Genomic DNA, 21607 nt, shown 5'->3' with positions numbered 1-21607 from the left:
AAATATGAGATATTTAGTCGGATTTGAAGCGGCTGTCGGTCTTCTGTGGACTGTGTTCATATTGGTATCAGTACAAAGTTAACTTCAGATACATGCGCTAATCCAATTCTTAATGCAAATGCCTAAACTTTGGATTTCTGATTCTAATCTAAATATGAACACAGCCCCAACAAGCATAACAGTTTCATTACAATATTTCTTAACAACTTACATTAGCGATATCGTCCAATTTTATTGCCTAAATTTCGGAATTCCCGTGATTTAAAAAGTCATGTTAAATTTATTTACAGGAACCAACGAAATTTGAATTACAAAAATACGAAAGAGAGATGGCCGATTTTATTAGAAGACAAAAGGATGGAGATGGAAAGAAAAATAGGGTAATGATTTCACATAAACTATCAATCAATGATAAGAAATGCAAACGTAGCCATCAAATTTAATATTACGACATGGTTGTTTCAATATGACCCAAGTATTGTGTTGCATACTATTTATTTAGGGGGTAGTAGCCTATGCTCCATTATTGTGGACTATTGGTGCTTATCCTTCTTTTTATTATTTTATTATTTATAGAATGATCGTGATGATGACGATAGAGATAGATATAGAAGGTAGGTATAGTATATAGAAGTTATAGTTTACCGTTTTGTCAATAGACTATTTCAATTTTATAATCACGTGTCATGACGTGTGACGTGTACACATAAATGTATAAGCTTTATTTTTGTACGAATATTGTATATAATGATCTGTAAAAATTATATTTTACAGAGTGTTAAACAGATTGGATGCACCACTGTCTCCTGATTCGGGTCTGGACAGCGAATTCATGGCAGGTAGGTTGAAACAGATGATTTGGGAGCAAACGGTTGAATAAATTCTTGAATAAGACACCGCTGGGATTAAGTATTCTGGGATAGTTCCAGGTGAAAATAATATTTTTTGTTCCTGGCTTCGGGAGATGAAAACTAATTAACCGATGTACCCACAAAGCCATAAGACTTATTATTACTTTATTTACGTTCACAGAAATAATTTTTGAAATCATTTGTTTTGTTTCTTTGGAAAGATTCATTTAAAGGGCAGAAAGTTGATGGCGACAGAGATGATATTACAAAAATGAAATCTTTAGACGGTAAGTTTGTCATTTGAGGAAACATAGTTTGTATGGGAAAGTAATATTCTTTGTTCTTAGACTCGGGAGATGAAAACTGATTAACCAATGTACACAGAAAGACTAAAGACTTTCTATTACATATTTCACGTTCACAGAAATGATTTTTGAAATCTTTTTTTTTAAGATTCAGTTAAAGGGCAAAAAGTTGATGATGACAGAGATGATATTACAAAAATGAAATCTTTAGACGGTAAGTTTGTCATTTGAGAAAACATAGTTCTAGGTGAAATTTATATTCTTTGTCCTTTGGTTCGGGAGATGAAAACTGATTAACCGATGTACCCACAAAGACATAATACTTTGTATTACTTTATTCACGTTCACAGAAATAATTTTTGAAATTGTGTTGGGTTTTTTTAAGATTCAGTTAAAGGGCAGACAGGTGATACTGATAGTGACAGCGATGATATTTCAAAAGTGCAGTCTTTAGACGGTAAGTTTGTCATTTGACGAAACATTAATTATAATAATTAGATCATTAGATTCGAACTTCTTATTGAATAGCATAATTTGCCTGTAAGTACTGCATAACACCGAAGATTATCAGCCGGGCGGTTTTCCTTCATCAACGAATATACTGCCCGAGAGATAATCCCCGAAGTTTTGTCTTATATGCGCTGTAGCAATATGCATTAGCAGTCAGATGTGGAAAGCCGTCTTGCCAAACACTCCCCACATCTAACGTGTGACGCATACTCTCTTTTATGGTGCACGTTTTATTAGCCTTGTCTCTGTTTATATTAGTAATTCTCTTTTTTTGTCTTTTAGTTAGGACTCACGTTGTGTATTCATTTTTATCTCACCCGCTAAGACGTTTGTCTACCAGGAACAACAATGCAACACTCCGTTTTAACATTTTATATCAAACACTGGATACAAGTATAGATTACAATAAAAGTCATTCCCTACTCTCTCAACCCTACCTTTTCGTAGAACGAGTTTGCTGACGTAATCACGTAATGTCTACATCATATGGCTCTCCTACGACCCAGTGGGCCATTCAGAATCCAGATGGTTGGTGTCTCTTCAACCTCAACGGCATCTCCCACCGAATCTTCATGATATCTCTCTCAAGAACACAAAGCCCGTCTCACCCTATAGGATTCAAATCAGTCTTTTAAGATTGACAGTGGCCTTGAAACAGCTCTGTCATTATTTAATTGGACAAATATTACGTAATTAATTATGATGATTGGTTACTAAGCCTTAAATGACGTAGAGGACCACCCTTATATGGACAGTGGAAACTTTCCACCAGGAGTGTCATGCGTGTTATTTTGTTTTTAACCCAGAATTAAATGTTTATCAAATTATCACTGTTTTTATATATAAACCTATCGCTTATTCAATTTGAGTGCGTCAGATATGACTTCTCTACAATATGTGGAACCAATAATCAGTTAAAAACATACTATGGTCGTGCGCTACTGGAAAACAAACTATCTGGATGGCTAATTGAACTATTGTCAAATGTACGCTTTGATCGCTGATATCGTTTGTTTAAACCTGTGATGGGTACCGCAATATGTACATTTGTATAAACGTTGCAATGTCATTGTATGGGTGAACGATTCAATAACATATATCTGTAACGTGCATGTGTGCGCTGCGAACTTTGATCACTGGATTGTCACTGAGGTGGAATCGGGGTATCCCTAACACATAATTATTGTTGTACCAAGAAAAAATTCTCAGAAAAGATAGTTCATTCATTTTCGTTTCCTGTCTACCTACTTTTCATCGAATTCCAAATGTTAATGGATCTTTTAGGTATACAAAAATATGCACACGACGACACGAGTGGTTTTGTGCGTTCTCCACACGTGATCGGTTGGAACCGGACTTGATTTATTCCAGGGGTTTTCCCACCCCGAGCTAATTTGGCTCCCTGACTCCCAATCTCATTAAGGCCACTGCACATATTATGGATATCAAGACGATGTTGATTTATTTTGTTGACATTTTAAGATTCTGGAAGAAGAGAGATTGATGATCACAACAGAATGAAAGCAGACAAAGAAAATGCAGACGGGAGCTTAAATGGAGAGATAGAAGAAAGGACCAGAAAGGGACGAAAAAAGAGACAAAGTCAAAATGGTGAAATGACTCCTCTTTCAAAGGTAAATTATCAGTTATCAACCCAGCACAGGCTTGTACCTCAGGGAAATTCAAACCTACGAATCTAACAAGTTACTTACTGTCGCTGCTTAACTGGCAAACATATGCGTGGTAGTGTATATAGATGAATCAATTTGTGAAAATAGATTATCTCTTTGGCTCCAAAAATAACTTCCTCTTGTCACAATCATGTAAATTGCCCATGTATCTTAAGTCCCCGTGGTGATAAAAACTCGTATATTGTTAGTGGGTGTAGCGTCCTGCTTTTCTGCTCAAGACGTTTTCTCTTTGCCCCGCCCCTCCGTCAAGCACTCCTGAAAAAGGTATACAGGGCTAGAAAACATGCTGAGGAACTTCTTGGCCAACGCCAGTATCGAACCGGAACCCCCCGATTAATCATACTGTCCCATTCTCACAGAACCATAGAAATGTCCTGTAACAATGACAAGCAATGAGAGTTTTGAGTGGTATGAAATAAAGGAAGCAGTGTCTAACGATTAGATTATTCTCGGATTATCTAAAATGATACTCCAGATCAGTGGTTTTCAACCTTTTTTGTCAACGGCACACCTTGGAACACATGAAAAAATTGCGTCACACCTGGCTAAATATATATGAAATATATTTGAATTTTAAAATAAAAACATGGCAGGTTAGACGGCATGCAACCGTAGACAGAGACTAGTCATAGACACATAGAATGACTCAAACTATAATAAAGAAAAACACCACAGCTGTGAACTTATCAGTAGCCACCAATAAATACTCAATTTGGATCATGTGGTTTTTCGCATTTTCTTAGAGTGCCGTTCAAAATTCCGCGGCTCACTTAGGAAGATCTCGTGGCACACTGGTTGAGAATCACTGCTTCAGATAGTTGTTTTATGATGAGTAAAGTTTATCAATCTTATAATTTTATTGGATGGAGACTTGAATCATTTTTTTTAAATGTATTTATTCCTTTTTAGTCTCGCACCAAATCTGATGAAAAAGAGCTGGATAAAAAAAAAGATTCCGATACCGGTATTAAAGATGTGGTAAATTTACCGTCACCCCATGTTACTATGACGACACCCGATTTACCACAAATACAACAAAAGGTAGGCTAATTTATTGTTGAAATGTTTATATCCATACTGTCGGCGTGTTCGGCTCTGGATAATTATTAAATGAAAGGTAATGAAGCTGGCGTGCTAAAAAATCTACCCCAGAAATTCCATCAAGCCAAGTAGCCCTAGGAAGCAGAATCTGAAATGCCCGAAAAGACTTCGGGTTACAGACGGTGGCTCCTTTCGATTTTAACCGGAAGAAAATTGATAAAATCATTTTAACTTTACCATGCAGACCACTGTGTGGTGTTGATAAAATCATCATGTTTTATTGTAGCGACAAGAAGAATCCAGGAAGAAAATGAACTACGTGATTGAAGCACCACCTGTGATGAAGCAGCCGCCTAAAATACGTAAACCTCCACCTAAATTTAGAACACTGTAAGTAACACCGTCGTTTCAGTCGACCGAGACACGATCTTCATATGTCATTGTATTATGAAGTGGGATTTAACGATAATAGACCAAGGCCCAGACCATTTGGTTGATACTTAAATTGGTATAAAAGTAGTGATACCAGACGTGCCGCGTTCTGTAAAGATGTTCCAGAAAAATATTGTGCTGGCAGTATCCGGTTCATATGTATATTATTAATACTACGCGGTTTTTTTCCCCTTTCCAGTCGGAGCAGAAAAGTAGGACGTTAAACCCTATTTCATTTCATTTCCGTGTTAATTCGTTCGGTTTTTAAGTTCCCAGTTTACCATACCATTTTAATGACTTTGCTTTTACGCAATGAGATCTGCCATCGAGATATGACGTCGGTTGTTTTGGTATGACCTGCAGAAGGCGGGTTTTCGTTGCTAATGACCTATAAGGTAGATGCGTTAGCAATGTCAATCATTATGGGAAATTCGGCCGACGATATATTTCATTCCTGCAGTTGGTCTTAACGTGGAATCTCATTTAATATGATGTCACAATTTTTTATGGTGACATACATCATGTTAACATTTTCATGAATTTTATTTAATTAAACGAAAAAGCTAAAACAAGATTTTAAGTATCCCATTTTAATACCTATATACAATTAAACAAGGATTTTAATTTTTCATAGACCCGATATGAGACGATTTAAACGCAGACGTGGTAAGCCATCAGAAGCTTGTGTTAGTGCTGAAGGTTTAAAAGAAATTCAAGATCCTTTAGATTTCTTAGCAAAGTACTGTATTATCAAGTAAGTCATAACTTCCTAGCAAAGTACCGTATTATCAAGTAAGTCATAACTTCCTAGCAAAGTACCGTATTATCAAGTAAATCGTAACTTTCTAGCAAAGTTCTGTATTATAAAGAAAGTCACAACTTCCTAAAAGAGTACCATACTATCAAGTAAGTCGTAACTTCCTAGCAAAGTTCTGTATTATCAAGAAAGTCACAACTTCCTAAAAGAGTACCGTATTAACCGGTAAGTCGTAACTTCCTAGCAAAGTACTGTATTGTCAAATAAGTCGTAACTTTCAAGCCTAGGCTACTGTATTATCAAGGAAGTCATAATTTCCCAGCGAGTACTGTATTATCATCAGTTAAAGTATCGTATTACTGTATTAAGTACTGGAAGTACGAGAAACATTAAACATGCCTATCTGTGTCATATAAACTATGAATTAGACATTTATTAACATGACAAGACCATAATCAACTCTTGATGCCATCAGATAAGTCCCATCATCAACAGATTTAAATTCGATCTGAGGTTCAACGGCGGTTCATGATTAACCGCAAAAATGGATAATCGAGACTTTGTATATTATCGAAACAGCGGTAACAATGACACTCGAGGCTACAGTGTTATTGAAATAAGGATTTTTCCGCTCAGAGTGAAGTAATATGACTGAAATTTTCAGCATATTTCCTTTACATTATGTAAAGGCTCTTTCGGTTACTGTCGAGCTGTCGAAGTTACGAAGTTACGAAATACTGTCAAAGAGTGGAAGTTACGAAATATTGTAGTACGCTACGCAAGCCAAAATCGCCTTGAAAATATGAAATTAAGAAATAAACACCACCATAACAGTGCCCCTAGTTTTGTCGTGACTTCTTTTCCACTTGCATTTTGGCTTGTGTAGAGTGATATCGACTAGACTTTATCCCAGACCATTTTGTCAACGTGAATTGCACGTATTCAAATGTGACCTGGAATGTAAAGACTACAACAACTTCTGAGGCGAAACTCGAAAAGTCGACAGCAGGTCAAAATGATACGTCTCTAATATCGCGGTGTTTTAATTTCCTAATTTTACTTTTCGAGTTGCATTTTGGCTTTGTATGCGTGTTGGTCCCTTCTTACTGACATGCAAGTCGAAAAGTGGAAGTCACAACAAACTGACAGTCGTTATTATCGCGGTGTGTGTATTTCTTAATTGCCTATTTTCGAGTAGAAATTTGGCGTTTCGACTTTCGCGCTCTGAAATGGCGAAAAGTAGAAATTACCAAAAGAGTTTTAGCTTCCATAGGGATCAGCCCTGGTGCCAATCGTATAAAAAAATTAGAGTTCTAAATATTCCGCGATCCTCCTTGAATTCAAACTGCCCAGGTATTTTTACTGCACATGGTATCGCCCGATGGGTTGCTCACTACTTTTCAGACCCACTTATGTTCTCCCTGACAGGCGTGAATTATCTATTTTAAAAGTCGGAAATCGTATTTCTTATTCTCGCTTTGTACATTAAAGCAGAATTTCTATTAAAATAAAACCTTCTTGGATTGAAATCATACATTTTGAACATTATTACTTTAGGCATGTCCTTAATTTTAGCAACGCTAATAGTTCACGATTATTTTGTTTTCCTTTTCAAGTCCTGTCCGGTTACCATTTTATGACTTGATCTTCGAGGCGGCAGTTTTAGAAAATAAACCAGAATTTCCAGTTCCATATCTTCCTCGAGTCAACGATGACGAGCCACCTGTCAATCGTGCCAATCACCAACAACAATCGTCACTGTCACAGCATGAAAAAACAATGATAAAAGACATGACACTTGTCAGTCATGGTCTACAACCACCATTAGTGGTAAGCTGTTTTCGACAGCTCACAGAAATTGATTTGAAGAATATCTAATATGCATCTAATGTCCATTGGCCCATTTCACGAAACAAAATGACATAGGGTTTAACTTGCTACTTTTCTGCATCCATCTGGCTAATTGGGACATCCATGCGCCATGCAGTGTCCCTTATACAGATTGCCGTGTACGTAACAGACCCCTTGACAGATGGAATTCGAGTAGACGGCAGCGCCAGTGTCTGATAAAAAAAATCCCTCATAGCATAATGCATGGCGTATGCCCGTTGCCATTAGCCAAGTCGGTGCAGGGCGTTAATTTCCTTTCACAGAGGTGTACCAGCCTGTCAGATGTTTAATCTACAGGACTGTCAAGGAAAGTGTGTATACACTCTTTCATAAAATACCTACCAGGGCTAGAGTATTGCGTTGATAAAATGTATCTCTATTTTAAATATCGTTACGCTTTTCTTTATCAATATTGATCGTCAGGGGTTCATTATTTCTTGGTCCCGAAATGACCTAGTTTGTGTCGAGTGGACGTTAAAACCCATTTCTCTCTGTCTCTCGGTTCATTATTTCAATTCCTCCATGTTTCAGGGTTATTCTGTACCAGAACAATGTCTAGAGAAAATAAACTTCACTTTGGAAACACTCCATGGTAAAATAGAAGAAATGGAAAAGAAATTAATGGAATTGGAAGGTAATATCGCTTAGAGTTGACTATATGATTAAAATTGTAACGTCTTTTTTGGAAGCCGTGGTGGCTCAGTGAGTAAGAAGTTTGCTTGCTAACTTGGAGGTTACATTTCCGATCCCTGTGTTGACCGAGAGAGTTCAACGGATGGATAGGACGAAAACCCGAGTTCTCGTGTACCCATTTGCGTGCACGTAAAATACCCCCCGACAGTTGGAATTCAAAATAATGTAGTGTAGCTGTCCGGGAAAAATTTCCCTAGTGGATGCAGATCAGTATGAAGTTAAATACCTGCACCATTCCATTTAATTTCAACGTCTATATTGTAGGTTAATCCGTGTATCGAAGATAGAATTTATGATTCGGGTAACGCTATTCACACAGTTGGTATCTAGCTTCTATAACCCAACGCGGTTTGCTCTGTTAGAGAATGCAAACTAAACTGAATAAAGAATTATTTTGACAATTATGTGTAGAAATCCGTCGGTGGTCTGATTTAAAGCCTAGATCACAACTCGTCGTACGTGCTTTGACACGCACGGGTCGTAGGGTTTGGTAGCTTGCAGAACAGCTTCGATCTTCTACGGTGCCGAACACACGTAAGTGATGTGTAAGCCTCACGCACGGGTTTACTACCCCCCCCCCCCCCGCCCCCTCTAGACTGTCCGTATAGCACGACTGGTTGTGAGCTAGGCTTAAGATTGATACCAACCAAAACTGCCTAACCAGCGTGAAGATGTTGCGTCTGGTAAACATGGTGCTTATTCACAAACTTAAACTAAAATATTTTAATGAGATTTGACTTAACCTGAAGTCTTAAAGAGTCATTTTTTCTTTTACAGCTAAACGAATAAAACTGCTCGCAGAGCTAGCTAGAAAAGAATTCCCAGGAATAAATGGTGTGATTTATTCACAGAAAAAAAAGAAAGGAAAAAAAGTACATTTTTTATCATTTTAATTCAACTGCTTGGAACGGTCAACGCATGGATAACTACATAATAAACACACGCCAAATACAATAGAACCTCAAGATAGAAACCATGTTCAAAGGAAACATCGGTTGTCAGGAGGTGGCAAGCGTGGTGTTGGGAATAGGAGTAGAGGAGTTGGCGGCAACTTTGTAACTTTTTCTCGGTGTGCGTGAACAATTTTCTGAACCTAGATATTACCACCCATAAAATTAAACGCAAAGGGTAATAATTCAACATTGAAAATAAACTACTGTCTGAACCATCCTGAATTTTAAACGGATTTCTTCGATTATAAACAAACTAATTAACTTTGGTTATTATAAACTTAACTGTGTGTTTGAAATCATCCCCCGTTCAATAAAACCCATTGCACAACTAAATATCCCAACGAATAAAAAAGTTCTCTCTTGAAAAATTGAAATCCCCAAACTTTCAACACAGAAAAATACCAATATGGAAGCTGATATTATCATATTAAAGATAATCATGGGTAGTTCTTTTTCTTCATTCTTGTTTCGAACTGTTTTGGGCGGGTTTAGCCAATAAAATATTTTTGCAACAGATGTCGCTAATTCGTAAATGAAATGTTTGTACAAAAGCTTCATAATATTGCCTTATTGAATATTAAAAATACATTTTCAGAAGAAGCCAAAACCAACCAGTTCGATACAAAATGGGAAGATAACTGATGAAATTATTATTGAAAGACTGGATAAAAAGGGTTTAGCCAAGGTTAGTAGGCTATTGTTTATTTCTCTTCATGCTCTATCAATCAGTCTTTGGTGTGGCTGTTAGTGGAAAGGGACTACTAGTATCGATGAGAATGTCCCAGGTTCTCGTTGCGTGTTTTTTTTAAAGTGAGAACTTGACTTCAGAGATATCGAAATAAAACAAAATTTAATAACCTATCATGGTTTGTAATTTGGTGACTTTTTTATTTTTTGATTTTGGTCTCCAAACTTTTATAAATCAATTGAATGAATGAATGAACTTGTTTAATGGCATGTTTAATAGAAACAAATAATCACAATATATATTTATATATACCTAAATAAAAACAAATATCACAGTAAATATCAAATAAAGATAAGTATCATAACTGTGTGTATATATATTTAAAATATGAAATAAAAAATCAGATATATACAATTAAAATTTTAAAATTTGTCCCGTTTAAAAATTCTAGCGCTTTACAACATAGACCTGGCTAGGCAAACAACTGATGTACTGACTGGCAACGGTAATGATCTAGCTCAATTCAGATGATTGTACTCCATTAAAATGTGTTTAACTGTGAAAGGAACATGATAGTGAACACATTCTGGTTGAGGCGCTGGCTTTAACAAAATCAATTGAACATGTATCCTACTTATATGATTTTATTAATTCCCCATTTTTCAGCTTTGTTCGAAAGCAGATATTCGAGTTGTTGATGTAGAAATTGAAAGAATTCGCCAAAAGATAAAAGATGTTACATTTAGACAGAATCAACTAAAAGGTATGGTTCAATAGAGGCCTACTCGTCTAACACCCATAGCACAGGGGAAAAGAGATGTCTGTTGAAAAATATGTACCATATATAGCGACGCTTGTCAGAATCATGTTATCAACCAAAATGATTGCGATTGTATGGTACATATCGTTTCTGTTCCTAGAATAGGATCTGTGAACCAATGATTCGTTCTACTATAATTTCACGCTAATAGTTTGCGTTTTCCATAATTAAACCTCTTTAATTTAGTCCCCTTGTCCTCGTTACGTTCAAGCCTGCCTAATAGCTGTGTTTAAACATCGGCATCCATAAGCTTTACGTTGTCGGAACTGTTCCAGGCCGCGATACAATTCAAGAAATTGCACCGTTTACATCGCTATACAGAGTATACAGTAACAGTTCTGGTAACCATGCCATACACGCTAAATGGGAATATCTTCACTAAAAAGTTAATTTCAGTTACCCCGATTGAAAAAATGCTGACGATCCAGTTCCGTAAAACGAAACGAATGGAAACCAAAACGAAAAGTCCAGGCCGCGATAAAATTCAAGAAATTATACCGTTTACATTGCCATACAATAACCGTTCTCAGAACCTTGGCAGACACGCTTAATCTGATTAAAATACAGATCTTTGTTTACGTTTCGTTTTGTTATACTTTCGATGACCTCCTCCACTACATGAAGATCTGACCGGTTGTAGTGCAGGGTCGTGTCAGGGGTCATACGAGCGGCTTTTGACCCTATGACGTTATACATTTGATTAACCAATCAATGTTGATGTTTCTAGTGGGATGCCCACAGTTCCGTGCACCGTACGCAAAGAACTCACCGTAACAGACCGTTTCATTGGGTTATCCCTCACATCAACCAGAACGTGGGTTATATTACAACTCGACCAGATTCTAGTGTAGTAAAGACAAGTAAAACGAAATTTTGAAATATAAAAAATGAAACGAAATAGGATCTGTGTTTTAATCAGATTGAGACACGCTAAGTGTGGAAATCTTCACTAAAAACTTAATTTCAGTCCCCCAATCATGTTATCCCGATGGAAACAAATGATACAGATCCGGTTCCATGAAACCGAAACGAAAACGAAAAGTCATGTTTAAAAATAGCCTGCGTTGCTGTTACTTCAAGTTAGCCGTTACACAACGAAACCGGGGTTTATGACAGACTCGTTACCACGCATTAGCCACTTATTGTTCAAACCCGTTGGTGTCAAGTGGGCTATCGCTTTGATGGTCGACAACTGGGAGAGTAGGCCTGTGTGGTTGTTTTGGATGTGGTACATCGGTTAACCTATTTAAATGGATGGACATGCGTAGTAAACTAAAAGCCATCTTGTACGATTGAAACTTTATTACCAAATTAACGTTTAAGGGCCATATGTTTAAAGATAAAAACGTATATTTAACTGTATTTATATTTTGTTTTATTCTAAACAGATGAAAGGAATATGTTATTGGGTTACTGTGAAGATGATTTTGTAAATAGACAGTTTACTGAAAAACATTCTAAAGATCTCCGTCGTAAACAGAGTGACCTGTACAATACATTAAGACCCACACCCGTAAGTAAATGTCATTAAAATACAGATGTGGCATCATTCTTTGATGTTGGTGATCCATCACTTCAAATAATAGTAATATTGATCTCGCTTGACGATATCATAGAAATGCACGTGCGGGATGGTATTTTAAGTTGTTTATTGGTCTCGAAGAAGACATTGCTAAATGAAATAAAATGAGATGGGTTTTAACATCCTACTGTTCTGCTCCGACTAGGCTAATGAAGACGGGCATACTCCATACGGTGTGCAATAAGGGACATTTTGCCCAGAAACGCACACTTAGATAAATGAGATGAAATTGGGTTTAACGTCCACTGTTCTGCGTCGACTCAGCTAATGAAGTCAGGCATACGCCATACAGTGTGCTATGAGGGAAATTTTGCTCGGACAACTGCACTACGGCCTACCCTTATATCGAATTCCATCTGTCATGTGTACTTGCAAGTACACTCCAATGTATACATGGGACCTCGCTTTTTCTTCCCATCCTAACGACTGTACGAAATGCAGTGTGCTATGAGGGAAATTTTGTCACTTTTTTCGGCTTGGTATCCTATTTTTTCGTAATCAGCACCCTTGAAATAGGTAAAAAAGAATGGATACCAAATCCTACTAAAAAATGCCTCATTATCTTTTATTAGAGCCCTTTTCCAGAATCGGGCCTAGTCTACTACTCTTATTTCGAATTCCAACTGTCAATTATTCTTTAACGTGCACGCCAATGTGTACACCGGGCGGGACCTCGGTTTATCTTCCGATCCGAACGACTATTCGTTGTACCTTGCTAGGCCCTCTATCCTGCAAATCTGAAAAAGAGGAACCCCATAGGAAAATCCGGATGAACTTTCTTGGTCAACTCAAGGATCAAACACGGTACCTCCAGGTTAGTGAGCCAACGTTTTATTCATTGCGCCACGGTAACCGCACACACTTATATATAGATTTTCTCGGATTACATAATGCTAGAGATAATAAAATTCTAGAATGAACTGAACTCTCAGCTAGATTGGGTGCGAATCGGGGAGTGATTTTGCAAGACATGTACCTTCTGATGGTAGGAAAACCCCTGGTTCATCCGTGTAGTATTGAAATACGTGTAAAAGATCAATTGCGTTTGGGACAAAATGTCCCCCTTTCGATCCCTTTCGGAGGATACACGTGAACGTAGTAGTGTGAAACGGGGCTACTTTGAATATTAATTTTCATTTATTAATGATTGCTAAGCTATTATATGTTTTTAATTGCTATAATTCATGGGGAAGAAAAAGTTTTATAATAAATTCAGGTTTATTTGAATGTAGGAATATAACTTTTCATTTTTTTTTTTAAAAATGTGGGTTTTCAATCTTGACTCGCCAATGGGGTAACTTTGAACGACACATAAATTTCCATTCAAAATAATTTAAATTCATCAAAATACTTATAGTTCAATTAACATTTCAACAAAATAAGAATACCTTTTGGTTTAAAAATATTAATTTTTTTCAATTTTTAAGACAGAAAATTTAGGTGTTCAATCTTGCCTCGAAAGTTTGGTTACTTTGAACGGTTCATAAAATTGCATTCGATAAATTAATGGAAATTTAATAAATTTATCAAAATGTAACAGTAAATTCATTTGTTATAGTTAATCAAATGCAAGAAACATAACAAATGTTGTGATTAAATGTCTTTGGGGAGACGTTCACCTGATTTTCTGGCGTGGTTCCCCCTTGTCAGTGGTGTAGGTAGGACAGAGGGCCTTGCAAGGTACAAGGAATGGTCGGTCGAATCGGACGATAAACCGAAGTCCCGTCCGGTGTAATAATAATAATTATTATTATTTAACGCCAATTACATCAACATAGATCTCAATAGACGGTACAATATAAAGTGAAAAACAATAAAATATCACAGAGCATCGTGAAAGAAAAGATATGTATATATAGAACATTTGCGTTAAAAAGTAGATCTCAAATAAAAAGAAATAACTCGGAAAAACTACTAAGAACAAAACAAATTTTAAAATTGCTTAAATGACTCAAATATAACAATAAAAACTGATAATATGCTATGCTAAAGAGATGTGTTTTTAGTAGGGATTTAAAAGATTGAGTGACGGTGCATTACGGATGTTTAAAGGCGTGGCATTCCAAAGACAGGGGGCGACAATAGAAAACGCTAGTTTGCTCGAAAAGTTGGCATTTCTGATAAAGATCTGGTGGTTCTAGTTGACTGCCCATAGGAGATAAGGTCACGTAAATACGACGGTGCTTGATTGTGTAGAAATTTAAGGTGTGCAGCGGAGTTTTGAAGACATTGGGTACGCTTGATATTAAGTGTACATAATATTATGATTGTATTTGTAGTATATTTATTAAATAAGGAGACGAATTAATATACGCCATAAGGAGACGAATTAATATACGCCATAAGGAGACGAATTAATATACGCCATTGGTTTGTTTTTGAGTCCTTACTTTTTGACAATGGATGTATCCATTATCTATCTTATTTGAATCAATATTGTTTAAATCAGTAGCTGTCCTGACAAAATTTCACTCATAGCACACTGCATTTCGTATTAGCCCAGTCAGAGAAGAAAAGTAGGACGTTAAACCCCATTTCATTTTATATGCGCAGCATTTTGTGTTGGATAAGAGAACCACCCTGTAGTATTGTAGTCGACGTTACCTATCCATAGTGTTCAGTCGATTCTAAACCTAAATGCCTTAGCATCTTTTTGCATCAGCCAACCCTTCCTATTTCTAAATAAAGTATTGTTAATATATAATTATCAGGATTATGAGATAACGTTGGATAATCTACGTGAATCTCTACAAAAAATCAACAATCATCTTTTAACAGATAAAGAATGTGAATTTATATATCAAGTAAGTAGAATAATTATATTGAATACTGACTAGGTTAAGACAGCTAGAAAAACTCCAATCTTCCAAACTATATTACAGTTTCGTTAAGTAACTTTTCTACTACTGTGCATTATAGTATACTGATTGTTGTAATAACCTCTCTGCAATTGTCAATTTGGTAGAACATGGAATATCAAACCATACACATAAGGACACTGACTTCGAAGAAATCTGAAACAATAATTTAATTGTGGCGTGGAGTAGACATTAATCGACATGCCTTTCAAATGACATTTCAATTTTGGCAACAATCAACCACTTCTTAAATGCTATACACTTTTAAGTAAAACGTTGTTGTTGTTTTTTTTTTAAATTTTATTTGCTGGGTTTTTCTTTTGTATAGGTATTGGATCTTCCTGGGAGAGAAAGAATAAATTTCCGACTGTTTTCTGTAGTAGCTGCTTTATCTGAAAAAGTTACACAGCTTGAGTAAGTACATTTATTTAACACTAGTTATACCCGTCTTCATTAGCCTAGTATAGGAGCAGAACAGTTGGACGTTAAACCCCATTTCATTTCATTATAATATGTCACTCAAAAAATGTAAAATGCACTGGACTCGCTGTGCCGGGTTGACCCAATCCCCGATTTGAACAATTGAATCGAATCATTATTTTGCTTGACACTCGGTACTTTTATTTTAGTTGCCGTGCTCGTGACTATTTAGACATAATACAAGACTTAATAGAGACCGTAAAGGAAATAAAAAAACAGTGCAAAATTCTTACCGGTCTGCGTTATTTTTTAATCCTTATTCACACATTTTTTTTAAAGTTCGGGTATCTCAATTTGTTGTTTGTTTTTTTTTAATAATACCATTTCTGCGCATGTGGAAACAGACATAAACGTACAAGAGTCCACTCTATAAAACATCTGACTGGAATATGGAATATAAGCCCATTGCATGATGATCAAAATGGTAGAATTAGAGAACGCAGCGGTACGTCGCGGAGACCTCTCTTCGATCACATTTCAATGCGTGCTGATATTGTACGTCATCATTCGCTGATGTGAAATAGTTCCAAATCTAACTACTTCGCGGCATTTTTTTCTTCGTTTTATCCAATTCACTACGGTACTGGTATTTTCTGCACTGTTTTAAAAAAGGCCGGGAGTGGCGGGATAATATCACGTGATTGGCATTGTTGACAGACGAGAAGCTGTCGCTTTGATTGCATGAACATTCCCAATTTGGGGAATTATATTGGTAGTCATCCTTTAATAACTGATAACCTCCACTTTATTTATTATACATAAAAATAGTTTTAGTTCACAATAGATCGGGATGGTTTGTATTTTTGACTGCGGAGGAAGTGTGATCCATTCTTTTTCCTTCAGAAAACATCGCGTCCCTGTTTGTTTCCCGTGGTGAAATATTACCAGGCTTTTCCCGGCTAACAGTGACATGTAACTACATCGATTATCATGACATTCGAGACATTTTTTAAAATGTGTAATAGTTTTATATTCCCCACTATCGGTAATTGTATCTGTATCGGCCGATATATTTCGCTGTCAATATGATATCGGACCATCACAAAAGTCGATTCCCCGGTTGTACGTGACAAGGAGTAGGGTCGCCTGTCCAACCCCGTGGGTTTTCTCCGGTTCCTCCGGTTTCCTCCCACTGCTAAAGACCCCTACGCGCAAGCGAATTATTGAAATAAAATTAAACCATATGTTAGTCCCGAAATGACCTAGCTTGTGTCGAGTGGACGTTAAACCCCATTTCTCTCTCTCTCTCCATCACAAAAGGCCACTTGAATCGATGACAGATATTTTGAACTAAATAACACAACTCTACATATATTGATGACATAACAAACACATTCTGAATTCCATATGGCCATAACGTCTTTTGACGGGGTCACCCCGTTATGCCCCCACTATTGTTCCCATAGAAGGAGCAGTCAAATACAAAAGGATTAAAACTATAGTCCGCATCAGAGAAATGTGGTTTACAATAAAAGTGAAACTCGACAAAAAATAACTTTATGGGCAATTCCACGCAAATGTGGACATGGATAGTAATAACTGAAACAGCAATTAGAACCATTTTTTATGTTTGTCTGATTTATATATTATTTAGGGTTTGGAATTGTAAAGTTATTGTAAAAATTCTAGTGAACTTTTTATATAGCACCATTATCATTTACCTTGACATATATAATAATATCATTAACTGATTTGTAGCTGATTAACTAATGCAGGATGGAGGGCCTGACAAGGACAGCTGTCTAATCGTCCCATGTACACATCGGCGTGCACGAAAAAGATCCCTTTACAGTTGGAATTCGATATAAGAGTAGGCCGTAGTGTCGCTGTCCGGGCAAAATTTCCCTCATAGCACACTGTATGGCGTATGCTCGTCTTCATTCGCCCAGTTCGGAGCAGAACAGTAGGACGTTAAACCCTATTTCATTTCTTAAGTTTTCACACCTCTCAGCCATAACATCATTTGTTTGGGGCGGGGGGGGGGGGGCGCATTGCGGGAGTAAACCTTTTTGGCAAAGTAAGAAAGAGAGAGAAATGGGATTTAACGTCCACTCGACACAAACTAGGTCATTTCGAGACTAACATATGTTTTTTAATTTTATTTCAATAATTCGCTTGCGCGTAGGGGTCTTTAGCAGTGGGAGGAAACCGGTGGACCCGGAGAAAACCCACGAGGTTGGACAAGCGACCCTGATCCTTGTCACGTACAACCGGGGATTCGAAACCAGCAAAGTAAGAAACTGACATTAAATATACAACAGTTAACTATGTATACAGTGAAATAAAGCGTCATTGGCCACAGAAAATATAAATATTTATGCCAGTATACATTGTAAATACATTATTCTACTACACATAGCACTGTAATATTTCAGTCCGATGGTAAGAGGCTTAATGAATAAACATGATTATAAAGCACTGGATATAAAGATGGAGAAATGTAGGGTAAGAATCCTCTTATATATATTATATTTTATTCATTATATCAAATATTGTCTATCTCCAGGATCTGTTTATAAAAAAACAATGATATAGAAAATCGAAAAATCTCTGTTTTAGACTGACAGAAATTAAAATGTTTTTACAAATTAAGATTACTATCTTTAGAAGTACATTTAGTTTTGTTCAGGGTTAGGAAAGTGGTCCTCGTAGAACTTTACGGAATTACTTAATCGGGGTAACACAGCACGTAAAGTATCCCTTAGCTAGGGTGACCCACCATAAATAAATATCTCCATATATCTCGACAATTACGCCACAATATTTATATATATGCCAAGCCTCAAATCAGTTTCACACAATTATAGTCACTAAATAAACGATCATGTTGTACTTAATAAGCTATGACCATTAATCATGTATAAATAATAGACTGAAAACTGGTTCCAAGAGTCGTCCATAACATCCAGACACTTTTGAGTAAAAGATAGGTTACGTGCCCTTGTTTTGAAATTAGTCTCGCTTAACCAGTCTATCGACCATTCTACGTCTGATTGACAGGTCGGGATAATCAAGACTACTTTTTTACGAAACATAACAGAAAGCTAGAACAAAAAATTGAATTTAGAAATAAGCACGTTAGGTAGCTCAACAATCGTTTTAAGAAGCTTGTAAAAGTAAAATGAAACTATTGCTAGTATCATGTTCCTGTCTAACCCGAGTGATTCAGAGATATTATTTGTACTAAACCAAAAGATGCCGCTCTTAACGGTACAGTTAATGATAAAGCGATTTAAAAAATGAAACGAACGAAATTTCTAAATCTGCTGTAATAACCAAGAAGCTTAATTTTACTGCTATTCAAAATCGTCAACAATAAATTTTTTACGGCTGTAATAGTTGATAGATTTGTAGAGAATTGCACGTGCCATGGCTATTTATAGTATCATACTGTCAGAAAGTTGGTCTCGGCACGGCGAATGTGCACGCTTCAGTGGTAGTCTCGAACTATCAGCGGTGGACTGTATTTCTGTGAGTACATGGGTCACCCTACGGCTTAGCTGTCTGATTTTGATAAGGGTTAGCGGAAACACCACCACCCGGGCAAAATAATTTTCAACTCTCTTCCGCATGTAGTCATTAGAGTGATACATGTAATTACGATATTTGTCTCAACATCACGAGACGTTTATTATATTTGTGTGTTACTTTTGTATTTGCAGGAATTATTTAGATTTCTAGAAGATGATATTGCCCCTCCAGGGGAGGCAACTGCTACAAGTTTATCCTTAGAATTAACAGCAGGTGGTCTTACGCAGGAACACATAAATTATGTAAGTAATAGATGATAACCACATCAGATTTTCCGAATTATTTTTTGTTAATGGGCATCTATGTCTTTGCTTTGTTCGAACTTTATCTCAAATTTTACCAAACTGCTCTGGGGTTAACCATGGAAATTTAGAGATACATAAATTGAAAGTAGCAATTCAACATAATTAACATAATAACTGTTTATACTATTAAAATCATGTATATTCAAACAAAACGTGACAGAAAATCGCCATCTACAAAATAAACATTCGTTATCAGTTAACAAAAATTTGTGGTCACTGGTCAGCATCCTATTGATTTGTCTACATTTACGATTGTCTCCCTTTTAATAATGCTTGGTTTCAGCCAGGCAAAAAGTATGAATTACTTTGTCCCAAATATCTTGGCGAATTCCTAAAAAAAATATACAAAAACAAAATTCCACACATTCACAATATACGACAGCTAGGGAAATTTGATATAATAATTGGAGATGTAAAATGAGGTACATAATTACTTAAAATAGGCATTGGCGGACAAATAACCGGGTCTCAAAATTTGATTTTAGTGTCATGGGTTGCACAAATGCAACAAAATTCACAACAGTGCAAAGATTATATTCGGTTCAGTGGTGGAGTAAAAGCAACTTGGGGTCGAATTCTTGGATATATGACAGACATAGGATCAACAGCGCCAACCCTCCTCCGTGTATTTGGGAAGTAAGAGATGTAGAACGACTTCATAATTTATTTTCATTTTGGAATCATAAATCTAATTTTAACTCAATTACATATTTCAGGTTTTAGGAAAGTTTAACAGAGAAGGTCAGGGTTTGATAGACTTTATGGATTTCGTCACCTATGTACCACTGTTTGTAGAAATACATCAACGTATACTTAAGGATCCACTCAGTGAAGATCGCGATTTATAGATTCATTATTCCAACTCTATAAATGCACAATAAAAGACAAGCATAACAAACGATACCGACATATCGCGCAATGCGACACAACGAATAAACAAAGATATTAATGTAGCGTTCGATTCGTGTCAGGTTTATGAAATTAACGAGTTTTCAACTTAAGACAACGTTCGAATAACGGATGCAAAAATGGTCAATTTGAACTAGCATCACCCATATTAAATAAGGGGGTGGTGTTAAATATGATTTTTTTCGAGGCGCCCTCCAAAAGTTGTAGTTACCCTTCCCATGTATGAACAAATTTTTTTAAAAAAATTTCTGACCCCTAACCCCCCTGTACATACCCCCTGAAGATAATGGGGGTTAAACTGAGGGTGATAATTTTGATTTCATTAAAAATCTTCATTATTTTTCCCTGTATAAACCTCATCTTCACTCTATATTAAAGGCTCAATACCACTCTTGTTGTTACTGAATAATATGTCCCAATCTTTATTCTGGTCAACAAATTGTACTATTTTAGAATATTTCAATTAATTGATGATACAAATTTCATCTTAACACACCTTATTTATAAATTTTGAAAAATTCAACATAATGGTTTGAAACGTCTAACGTAAACCTTTTCAAATGAAACTTCGATTTAAAAATAATTTACACAACAGGTAGGACACTTAAACATCTAGTACTTAGATAGAGATATTATTTATTTTCTGGAGCTTTCAAGCCAGCAAGAGTGTTATTGTCCCTTTAAGGTTTCCGGGGTCGCTGGGTTCATTGGTGATGTTAAATTTAAGATTTAAAAATCCAAAATAGCGTAAATCCAGGATGGCGGCAATATTTCCACAAATTTCATACGTGTTGATATTTTTCAGTTGTTAGCGACCTGTCTAACATTTACCGTTATATTCTGACCTATGTAGGCTATGTTTGTTTATATCTCACATATTTGTGCTAGCACACTAAACTACCGTATTGACCCCACTAAAAGTAAAACCTAAAGAAACCCCGACCTTTGGTGCGAAAACACTTAGGGGAGGAATTGTATAAAGAAACTGCTGGATTTGCCAGTGGATTTTTACCTTTCAAAACAGATATCATAACTAATATGATGTATCTGATGAGACCAACTAGGGCTGGTCAAAGTGGACGTTCTAAAAATAATGCAGCTTAGTTTTGGCATATGTGCTTTCAGAACACTGGTTATTTTGCAAAGTATAGTTTATGCTCGTACTATCTCTACCAAACATATCAAAACGAATATAACACTGAATATTCTCAACTGTTTGATATATATATTGTTAGAAAGCGCATAGTTTTCATAGCTCCTTTAACAAGGTTCGCACACTCCTTGAAACACCTGGAAAAATGAAAATGTGAT

At 36.3% G+C, this 21607-nt stretch overlaps 2 long non-coding RNA genes across 2 annotated transcripts; both read left to right on the top strand.

The window, feature by feature from the left end:
* The first annotated feature begins 1283 nt into the window (after nt 1-1283).
* LOC126811900 (uncharacterized) lies at nt 1284-4398 on the top strand. The gene is made up of 4 exons (XR_007675778.1): nt 1284-1370; nt 1542-1613; nt 3149-3300; nt 4267-4398. It is a non-coding gene; the product is annotated as an uncharacterized LOC126811900 (long non-coding RNA).
* Nucleotides 4399-7256: 2858 nt separating this feature from the next.
* LOC126811895 (uncharacterized) lies at nt 7257-10574 on the top strand. The gene is made up of 5 exons (XR_007675777.2): nt 7257-7417; nt 8009-8111; nt 8948-9042; nt 9719-9808; nt 10478-10574. It is a non-coding gene; the product is annotated as an uncharacterized LOC126811895 (long non-coding RNA).
* Nucleotides 10575-21607: the final 11033 nt, after the last annotated feature.

This window comes from Patella vulgata, chromosome 1 (genome assembly GCF_932274485.2).
Source record: "Patella vulgata chromosome 1, xgPatVulg1.2, whole genome shotgun sequence".
Classification (NCBI taxonomy): domain Eukaryota; kingdom Metazoa; phylum Mollusca; class Gastropoda; family Patellidae; genus Patella; species Patella vulgata.
This window is presented reverse-complemented; position numbering and strand designations above follow the sequence as displayed.